Source organism: Perognathus longimembris, chromosome 26 (genome assembly GCF_023159225.1).
Source record: "Perognathus longimembris pacificus isolate PPM17 chromosome 26, ASM2315922v1, whole genome shotgun sequence".
In the NCBI taxonomy this organism is placed as follows: Eukaryota; Metazoa; Chordata; class Mammalia; order Rodentia; family Heteromyidae; genus Perognathus; species Perognathus longimembris.
The window spans coordinates 4445646-4455924 of record NC_063186.1 but is presented as its reverse complement, the minus strand read 5'-3'; the positions used below and the strand labels follow the sequence as shown (position 1 = coordinate 4455924).

General features: G+C 44.4%; 1 non-coding gene across 1 annotated transcript; it reads left to right on the top strand.

Moving 5' to 3' along the window:
- Window positions 1-6316: 6316 nt before the first annotated feature.
- Window positions 6317-6423, top strand: LOC125342707. Its single transcript, XR_007209264.1, has one exon. It is a non-coding gene; the product is annotated as a U6 spliceosomal RNA (small nuclear RNA).
- The last annotated feature ends 3856 nt before the right edge of the window (window positions 6424-10279 follow it).

Below are 10279 nucleotides of genomic sequence, written 5' to 3'. Positions count from 1 at the left end.
CAGTCTCTGGGGCTGGCCAGTGAGGGTGAATAGTGATCTCCTGAAATAAAAGTCTCCTTGTCTTTCCGTCATTTCCAAGCAATCCCATTCTTTGCGGGTTTTGTTGTGTGTGGGTTTTTTTTGTTGTTGTTTTAATTTTGGATACTTTGACGTGCTTTTGCGTATGATGCTTGACTCTAGGCAGTCATCATCTGGAGCCAGAGAAGACCTACAGCACTCTCCTTTCTGGACCCTAAAGGGTGATGGGAACAGGTGAGAACAGTGTGGATGGTGTAACACCAGCGTTCCCACCATGGCGAGAAGTACTCCCAATATTATTTACAACAAGGCAAACCCAGCCTCCCAATTCCTGTAGTACCAACAGAGACAAGATGGCTGCCCAACACCAGCCTACCCCCGCCCCCCAAAACAAGTGCTTGCTAACGGAAACCCTGACAAATTGCACAGCATAAGCAGCAATAGCAGGCACCAGGGTAATAATTTATTTTTAATGCCACGCTGTCTTTAACAGTGCAATTTCCTCCAGGGTGTTTGCTTTGAGATTGCAAGATAATTACATCTCAGAAACCAGGCTAATTACAGTTAACAGCCTGAAAACCAAAGGAACCCTTCCCTTCCCCCCCCCCACTTTTTTTTCCATGAGACTACTACACAAATTCCAGTTTAAATGTGCAGTATCATTTAGGAAACCAATTTGACTAAAGCTCACAGGTTCATTCTCCCCTCCTTAGAGCACGTGGATAACTTGTAGTGGTGTACAACATACAGACCTGGGTAATACAGCCTCAGTGATTCAAATAAATAGTAGGAAGGAAACAGCTGGGTGCTAGTAGCTCTTCTCTGTACTCCTCTATTCAGGAGGCTGAGATCTGAGGCTCATAATTGAAAGCTAGTCTGGGGCTAGCTTTGACTCCTATCTCCAATTAACCACCAAAATGCCAGACGTGGAGATGTGGCACAAGCGTTGGAGAGGAAAAAAACCAACAACAACTAAGGGATAGTCCCAAGCCTCAAGTTCAAGACCCCTAGTACCAGTACAACAACAACAACAAAAAGCAAACAATGGCCACCATTTTCCAATAAAAGGAAGAGTCTAGATATTTCTGGAGGAAAGCGAGGGTGTTGAAAGTGTGTTTGTCTGCCAAGGTAAGTTTTCCTGCGGCCTCTAAGATCTTTAGCAAAAGCTCCTTAGAGAACACAATCACCCAAACTGGGTCATTGTGAAATTATGGATTTGAAAAGGATAGAAGTAATCACTTGGTCATTTATCAGTATTCCCAAACATTCAAAACGCAATGCAATATGTAAAATGAAATTTTTCAGAAATAACAATTCTTTGACTCAGTTGTTCACTCAGAAAATACTTCTTGATTTCTCTTAAATTCTGTGGACTGGGATAGGGATTTACAGGTGGATTTCCTGATTTTTTTAAGTCGTCCTTCTATCAGAAAGAACTCTTAAATTACTTGTAGTTCCGTTGTCAGTCTGCTATGTCAAGCCCCACCTAGCCCCCAGTATGGCAGGTAGAACCATCTGGAAATGGAGCCTTGTACAAAGTAGCCCCTTGCAGAATGGATTAAGGCAGGTCTTCTGGGGCTGGGTTGTTACAGGGGCGCCTGCATGCCCTGCTCCTTCATCCCTTTCCCAAATGTGTCGCGTGCCTCTTTTTCCCACATGCTTGCCAGGATGATGCCATCTGCCTCCGATGCAGGTAGGTGCTGGTGCTAGCGGCAATGAGCTTTCCTCTTCTACATCAAGGGCATATCTCCAGAACATTCCCTGAGTCCCGTATCGGGAGCCACCTCTCTCTCCTCTTTGTCTCTATCTCCACATAGGCACATCTTGAGCATTAGGGTCCCAAGATTTGGGCTAAGGGGTGCTCGGAAGGTGAAGTCCACCATATCCCCAAACCATGTCTCCTATCCAGTTTTACCCTGGAACCCTAAATTAGCATTACTTGTTGCTTATTTAATTTTTGTTGTTGTTGTTGTTGGTCGTGGGGCTTGAACCCAGGGCCTGGGTGCTGTCTCTGAGCTTGTTCACTCAGGCATTAGCACTCAACCACTTTGAGCCACAGCTCCACTTCCAGTTTTTTAATTGGAAATGAGAGTCTCACTGACTTTCCTGCCCCAGCTGGCTTTGAACCATGACCCTCAGATGTCAGCCTTGCTTACTGGAATAGGGCTCTTTCTTCCAATTTTGCAACTATGTACTATAAACTTAGCTTCCCGAGAAAGACCATGGAGAGGTAGACAGTACAGTATTGGGGATTATTGGGCCATGACATCATCCCAACAGGTGACATCAATTACAATCTTCAAGCTGTAAAATTTGCTCTTTGCCCTGCCCGGTAGCTGGAGGCAGAGACACAACCATGCAATGCCGGCCCCGCCCTGGCAGAGTCTGACCATATGGTGGAGTATTTTACCTGCCTCGGGAAATAAATTTCCATCATCACTATCTAAAAGACAATTTTACCTATTGCAAAAAGAACACTTGAGATGAAGCCTATGTAAAATCTTAAAAAGGCATTTCATGACTGAAAGGTGGTGGGTCTTTGAAACAATAAGGTCAGAATGACCATGTACCCTTTTTTGGGGGGGGAGAATGGGAGGCTATGCTTCAGAAAGGCTTTATTAACTAGGAAAAGAGGAGAAGTTAAAAGGGCAACTAAAGGATGCAGGTCTGTAACAAGCCACAGTGTCCAAAAGCCATGATCTGAAATAGGGGGGAAATGCCACTTAGGGATTGGTTGACTTCTCTTTTACTGGGAAAAGGGAAGTGCTCAGAGCTAAGGACCACATCACACTGAGAAAGCCCACACCCAAGATGCTCTTCTGGCCCCCACCAAACACCGCACGCAGTTCCCATCCCACCAAAACATGTCTGCCTCAAATCAAAAGAGTGGTACTCAGTAGAGCTCAATAGAGTCATAAAGAGCCAAGTTTCTCCTTGTGTGGCAGCCGTGGTGACAAGTGACATGAGGGTTATTTTAGGCTGCTTTGGAAGAGTTCTCATTTCTAGTCTCTCATTCTTTGGAACGAGTCTTTAGGGCAAGTAAAGGGCAGGTGTTGCTGTGTAACAAGAATACTATTTCTGAATTGTACTCATAAAGTTGGGTCAGCAGTCAACCACAGTTAGCCTGTACTTCCATGAGCTGAGAAAATCTCATTATTGGGGTCTCTGCTGGTCACATAAAGTGGGCCGGCTACTGTGGATAGCTCAAACTAAGCAATCCAGCTGCAACCTTACAAGATTGGAGATGAGAGGGAAAGAGTGTCTAATAAAAACTCTGGGGATAGAATTTGAGTTGGATTAAATTTTTGGTGGATAGCAACGGTAAGAAAGAAAGTGATGTGTATAAAATTTTAAATAGTCTAAAAATGCCATATTAGAAAGTTGGGGTTGTGCTGATACTCTGAATGCTTTAATTTAGGAATAGAAAGACTGGTCAGATGCTGGTGGTCTATGCCTGTAATCCCAGCTCCTCAAGAGGCTGAAATCTGAGGACTGCAGTTCAAAGCAGCCTGGGCTGGAAAGCCCATCAGACTCATATCACCAATTAACTACCAAAAAAATGCCAGGAGAGGAGCTGTAGCTCAAGTGGTAGAGTGTCAGCCTTGAGCAAAAACAAACAACCTCAGAGAGTGCCCAGGTTCTGAGTTCAAGACCCAGGACTAGTACAAAAAAAAAAAAAAAAGAAAGGAGGGAAGGAAGGAGGGAGGGAAGGAGGGAGGGAGGGAGGGAGGGAGAAAGGGGAACAATTGTATTTTGCATATGTTTCCTTTGATCTGCATGACTTAGATCACATAACTCAATTAAGAAATAACTGACTAATGTATTTTCATTGCAGGCCAAAAAAAAAAAAAAAAAAAAAAGCAACAGGAAAGAAAAGAACCACATCCCTGAAACTATAAAGAATGAAGTTTAGGAAATGATCCAGAAACAATTTTTGGTAAGGCTAACCTCCCTAATCTTTTTTCAATTTTTCCTTGAATTCAGTTATAATCTTCCAAGAGATACCCCAGCAACTACATTCTGTTATCAATATAAGTGTGATAACGCTCTATCTAAATGAGGCTTCTGCTGATCAATGTCATTGTTAAGTTTCTATTTGACCATTCATTCATTCAAGAAAATTATTTTACGTAATTAGACCTCGGATACACAGAAGTGGCTTCACCATAGCCCTTGATTGATGGCAATCTCATCATTAGTTAATGACCAACCTACTTTTTTCAGTTTCTTTTTCAAATAATGTGTTAAGCATTCACGAATGTATCACCCAAAAAATAAAACCAGGACCCTTGACAAGGATCTATGTATTACCACAGGCCTTCCCTCTCCTCCCCCCCAACTTGCCCTCTTTCTTCCTTTCCTCATATAAGCATTCATTAGCATCCTAGGTTAATTCCATCGCGTTCCTTTGCATAAAGTTTTGCACATTATACATCAATATGTGTATATGTATGTGTTGTCTAGTATGTGTAAATGTGTATGTTTAGGTTACATATTAGTGCTTTAATTTTATCACACTGTAAGTATGCTTTGGAGATTTACTCTACTCTGGGAATAGGATGTTTGTTAAATTCATCCATATTCTTACCAGTCACGCGGGCTCCTTCATTTTCAGGATTTTGTAATATCCTGGAATGTGTATAGGAGCCTATCTTTTTTTCTCCCATTCTCCTACTTTTAGGCATTTAGGTTTCTTCTTGGTTTTTGCCAATGTGAGCAGTGCCCTAACACTAGCCCCTGGCCATCTCAGGGCCATTACAAATCCACAAATGGTTCTCTCTTGGAAAGGCTTTTGCGCATGCGGTTTCCACATTCCCTGCCCCACTTCCTTGAACTTTGCCTGGGTAACCTACACACGTCCTTCAGTAGACACCACTTCCTCCCGGAAGCCTTCATGATGCTCCCATGGGCATTGCCTACGGTCTCTGTTCTTTGAGAGCAGGATAAGGTTTTCTTCACTTCTATAACCCCCAAATCCAGTGCTGTGCCTGACCTAAGATCGGGATTCCGTGCATGCTTCGGAAACGTATAGTGAATCAGTACTGCTTCCTTTCTACCAGTCCCCATTTGTGGTCCCCCTTTGTGAAGAAGCCCATCTTTCCAAGCTCCTTCCCATGCCTTCTCCACCCCGACTCGTGACTCGTGACACGTCCCATCCCCCTTTCTTTACAACTTTTCTTGGCACTTGTCTCACAGGATGGGGACCAGCTGCTTGAAGGCTGGGGTGGTGCCTCATCCATCCTGGGGTTCCCAGCACCAAGCACTGCAAGGATGCCAACTAGGTAGCTAACGTTCCAAAAGCGAAGTCCCTCCCGAAGCCACAAAACAAGCAGACAACCGGCTCTGGATTGCTCGGTGAGCTATGTTAGCATTCACACGGGATATTTCTGCCAGCATCTCCACCTGCACCGCCTTCAGCCTCCACCTCCCTCCCCAGCGCCGCTTCTGCCCTACAATGCGGGGGACAAGGCCATTCTTCTCGCCTAAGTCACTTCCCCGACAAGCCCTCTTCATCTCTCTATTCTGTGTGAAAGACACACCTGCAAACAAAGCCTTCCTGGCTTTGTTCTGAGGGTTTATAAAGAAACCTTGATAGAGTATTTAATCTAGGTTTTTCTTTCTAGAAACACCATCATTCTCCTCCGCAGCTGTTGATGAGTGTCACATTTTACCATTTAAATATTAATGCTATGGAAACAGAAGAGAAAAAAAAGTGTTCTTTTTGTCTGATATACAATGTTGAGGGAAATTAAGACCAATAAATAGTGACAAATTCTGTGAAGGAAATAGGAGGTTAAATTGCCTGGGACCAGTTTTCAGAAGTTGCCTAAACAATGAGTATATTTTATTGAATGCCCCGTGACTGAAATCATTCAAAAGGCCTGCTTCTTTTTTTTTTAACCACAGATCTCAAATAAGCACTCGTATTCTGCAAGTTCACAGGTAAGGGAAACCTTGAAGGAGCAAAACTGAGAAATGACGACAAAATAGATTTGCTCCATGATGTCTCTAATATGACCACTGTCCTGCAGAAGAGCAAACTTCAGGTCTGAGATATTAATAATGAATTTATGTATAGCAATTTTCAATCCTTCAGCGAGACAAATGGTATTGTGCACACTGGGCCAGGTGCTAGTGGCCCATGCCTATAATCCTAGCTACTCAGGAGGCTGAGATCTGAGGACTGAGGTTCAAAGCCAAGCCGGCCAAGAAAGTTCATAGGACTCTTATCTCCAATGAATCACCAAAAACCTCAAGTGGTAGAGCTGTAGTCTTGAGCAAAAAAAAAATGCTAAGGGTGCTCACTTCGGCAGCACATATACTAAAATTGGAACGATACAGAGAAGATTAGCATGGCCCCTGCGCAAGGATGACACGCAAATTCGTGAAGCGTTCCATATTAAAAAAAAAAAAAATGCTAAGGGACACTGCCTAGGCTCAGAGTTCAAGTGCCAGGACGGGCCAAAAGTAAGAAATACAGAAGCTAATGCTAGGATTCTATGACTCGGATCCTACACTGCCCTAATATGCATTCAAAGTTTCCTGGATCTGATTCGGGCTTTGATTTTTTTTATTCCAGAGATGATGACGATCTCAGAAAGGAGCTCTTGCCTGCCAGTCTTTTGTTGCGTTCTCACCTCCTCAACTCCTTATAATCCCTCAGGGATTTATCTCAAATCCAGTACTTCTCAATCTTTACCAGGCACCCAAACCACCAGAAGGCTCGTTGAGTTTGCTGAGCTCCAATCTCAGAACATCTCACTCGGTAGGTCAAGGTAGCCCAAGGAGTTTCCTCCCTAACAAATTCTTGACGATGCTGAAGTTAATTGGCGGGCTTCTAACCCTCCCCTCCCCCCAGTGGTCTAGACCCTCTGCTCCCGTTAGGAAGGGGGAGGAAATTACAGCAACTTGCCTGGGCTCTTCAGCTCTTGTTTTGTCAAGTCCCCGGTTCAGGAACAGTAGTGTCATAGGGTCACAGTCAGGAATGTGGCCTCAAGATTCCTGGCTGTAGGATTTGATCCCATAAAGTCTCTATGCCTCCATACTTTAAAATTTGAGAACTGATTAGTCCTACAATATGAGTTATTGGCCATTATTTAGGGCCAGCTGTTACATGGGTTATTGTTTTGGTTTCCTACAAGTCTGACTTACAGGCAGTAAACTGACTGAAGTTTCTAGCAAGGCTACCAAAAGTAATAGGTTGGTCTTGGTGTTAGTTACTGCAGGTTGTGAATCTTTTGAGGTTTTTTTTCCTATATGGACTGCCCATTGTTAGTTTTGTTCATTTGCATATTTAGCCTCTCGGGTCTCCATCTACAATAGTTCTTCATAGAAGCCCTCCTCAGTCTCCAGATCTGGGTAAATCTACCTCTAAAGTATTCCTGGAGTTTCTCTTTCCTCTCATGAAGTGGAAAGTTGTTTTCCCAGCAGACTGTATATTCTGTAAAGGTAGGAATTCTTTTCTTATTCATTTCTTTAAACTCAGCAGTGAGCAACATGCTTAGCATTCAGTAAAGATGCAGAAATCATTACAGGGGTTGACTGATTGCTAAGGGAGTGGCTGGATGGATGCTGGACTCTTGAGAGCTATGGCCAGTATTCTGCCCCGGCTCACTTGAAGACATGAGGTCTGTATCGTTTCTGCCCACTGAACTATTATGGCACTCCAACCATTCCGACCAGATCCATTCGCTATGCAAAAATGAGGTCCTGGTCTAGCTTGAGAGAGAAAAGATGTGAGTCATTTCAAATTTAGTCAATTCTCCTCCCGTGGGTCGAACCCATCTGAGATCTGTCTCAGAGTCTCATCTTGGGCAGTAATTCCTCCTGAACATCACTGACGCTACCCTACCCACATTCTACTGGGTTCTGGCATTGCTCATTCAGCAAGATTACTTGTACTGAAGTTCTGGTGTAAACCTGCCAGCTGTAACGTATTGTGTTGTCCTGACCCTTATCATGACCTACAGCACTCTCTATCTTGGGTTGTTTTCTTTTATTTTTCCATCCTCTGAAGATTGTCAGAATTCTGCCTGGCTAAGCAATAAATCCATCTTTTTTCAGGGATCAATTGCGGTAACTGACTGCAAAAACCTGGAAATCCAATTAACTGCAAAAATAAATAAATAAATGGAAGAAAATGCTGGAACCGTGTCATAAAAGTTAGCTAGGAAATATTCTGGACATTTAAATAAATAGATTTCAACTTCCTTTGTCTTCTCTTCCTTTTTTTAAACCCCGTTATGGATAAATTTAGCCTTGGCTCCCATTTCGTCTGAGCCACAGTTTGCTCAAGGGTAGATCTGTTGGGATGGCTAGCTCCCTGCTAATTATACTCTGCAGGCATTCTCCAGAAGGAAGCCAACTGGGCTACGATTACCTTGCTACCATATGTAAAACTTGAGCCCACCCCCCCCCTTCATCTTTTTACACCACATGTGTTCTTAAAGGGACATCAATCTGCTCTATAACATGATGTGGGAAATACGAGTTATTTTGGCTTCCTGGGACATTTTGTAAAGGACAGAAATCTTTCAGCAATTGCATCCGTTAGCTGAGGGAAAGGCCTCATCCTTCACTGTTTCCGAGGGCTGCCAGCCTGGAGCCATAACAAACGCAGCCCACGGGCAACCTTGCTGGTTTGGAGTAAGAACTCCAAGGTGGTAAGCCACACCCGGCTGCATCCCTAGGCCTCAAGGCCCTGGGAAACGCACGCGCGCGCGCACACACACACGCTTAAGGTTCCAGAGAATCTGAAGAGGCCACATGGGAAAGAAAACAGGCAGCAAAGGCCCTGCAGGAAATGGCTGTGTACGCTTCATTCCCTGTGGATGTGCCGAGAAGGACCATCAAGGGTTGTGAACCTGGATGGCAAAATAGGGACAGCCCAGTTCAACCCGACAGCAGGGACATCGCAGAGCCCATCCTCCACCCCGGGCGGGGAGCCCCTCTGCCACCCACTCCTTCCAGGACCTTGGACAGGTCTTCAGAGTCTCTAGATCCTCGGTTTCCTCCAGTGTACAATGAATGACTAGAGTGGATATTCCCTAAAGCCTTCCTGGTCCTAGTGCCTGGGATTATTTGCATGCCCCCCACCACCCCTTTTAATTTAAAGACTTGTGGAAGGAGTGTTCTTGCTTTGATGAGCTATAAGCCAGATCTTCCACCCCTCCTTGAGTCCTGGGACTTGGCTCATGTCACTGCTGTTTCCCATCTCTGGGCCCCGATCACCTCCGACAGCAGGTTTTCATCAGCTGGCGCCACCGTGGACAAAGGGAAAACCAATCAAGCCTACCACTTCTCAACACCAGAGGAAAAGGACACGTTATGATTCTTAAAGTCAAAACAAAATGCCAAGCACCAGTGGCTCACACCTGCCATCACGGCCACTCAGGAGGCTGAAATCCCGAATATCGAACTGCAGAGCCAACCTGGGCAGAACAGTTTATAAGACTCCATCTCTAAAGTAAACAATAAGAAGAAAACAAAAAACAGAAGCTGGGCGCCAGTGACCCGCACCTAGACCCAGAGTTCAAATCCCAGGACTAGCAAAGAAAAACAGAACTGAAGGCATGACTCAGATAAAAGCACCAAGCCAAGAGTAAGCAAGTTGAGCAAGCATGAGACGCTGAATTCGATCCTTAGTACCAGCACAATGTTTTTTTTTTACCGTTATTATAAACGTGATGTACAAGCCAGATGCCAGTGACTCACACCTATAATCCTAGCTACTCAGGAGGCTGAGATCTAAGGACTGAAGTTCAGAGCTAGCCCTGGCAGGAAAGTCCATGAGACTCTTATCTCCAATAAACTACTCAGAAAAAGCCAGAGGTGGCGCTGTGGCTCAAGTGGTAGAGTGCTAGCCTTGAGTACTAAGAAGCTTGGGGATAGCACCAAGGCCCTGAGTTCAAGCCCCAGGACCAGCAGGGGGAAAAAAGAATACATAAACGTGATGTACAGAGGGGCTACAGTTGCATCAGTCAAGTAAAGAGTACATTTCTTTCTAGACAATGTCACTCCTTCCCTGGCTCTCTCCCAATTTTCCCCTCCTATCCCTACCCACAGGTTGTATAGTTTCTTCACAGTGTCTACTGAGTACCACTGCTGCATTTGTTCACCCTTTGTCCCTCCATTTCTGTGCCTCCCCCTTATTCTCACAAACCAGAACAAATTTTTTAAACGATGTCAATAAATGTAAGAAGAAATCTCTCCCAGACTTTAAAACATGCCCAGACAGATAATTTGCAGTTCAAAAATCACT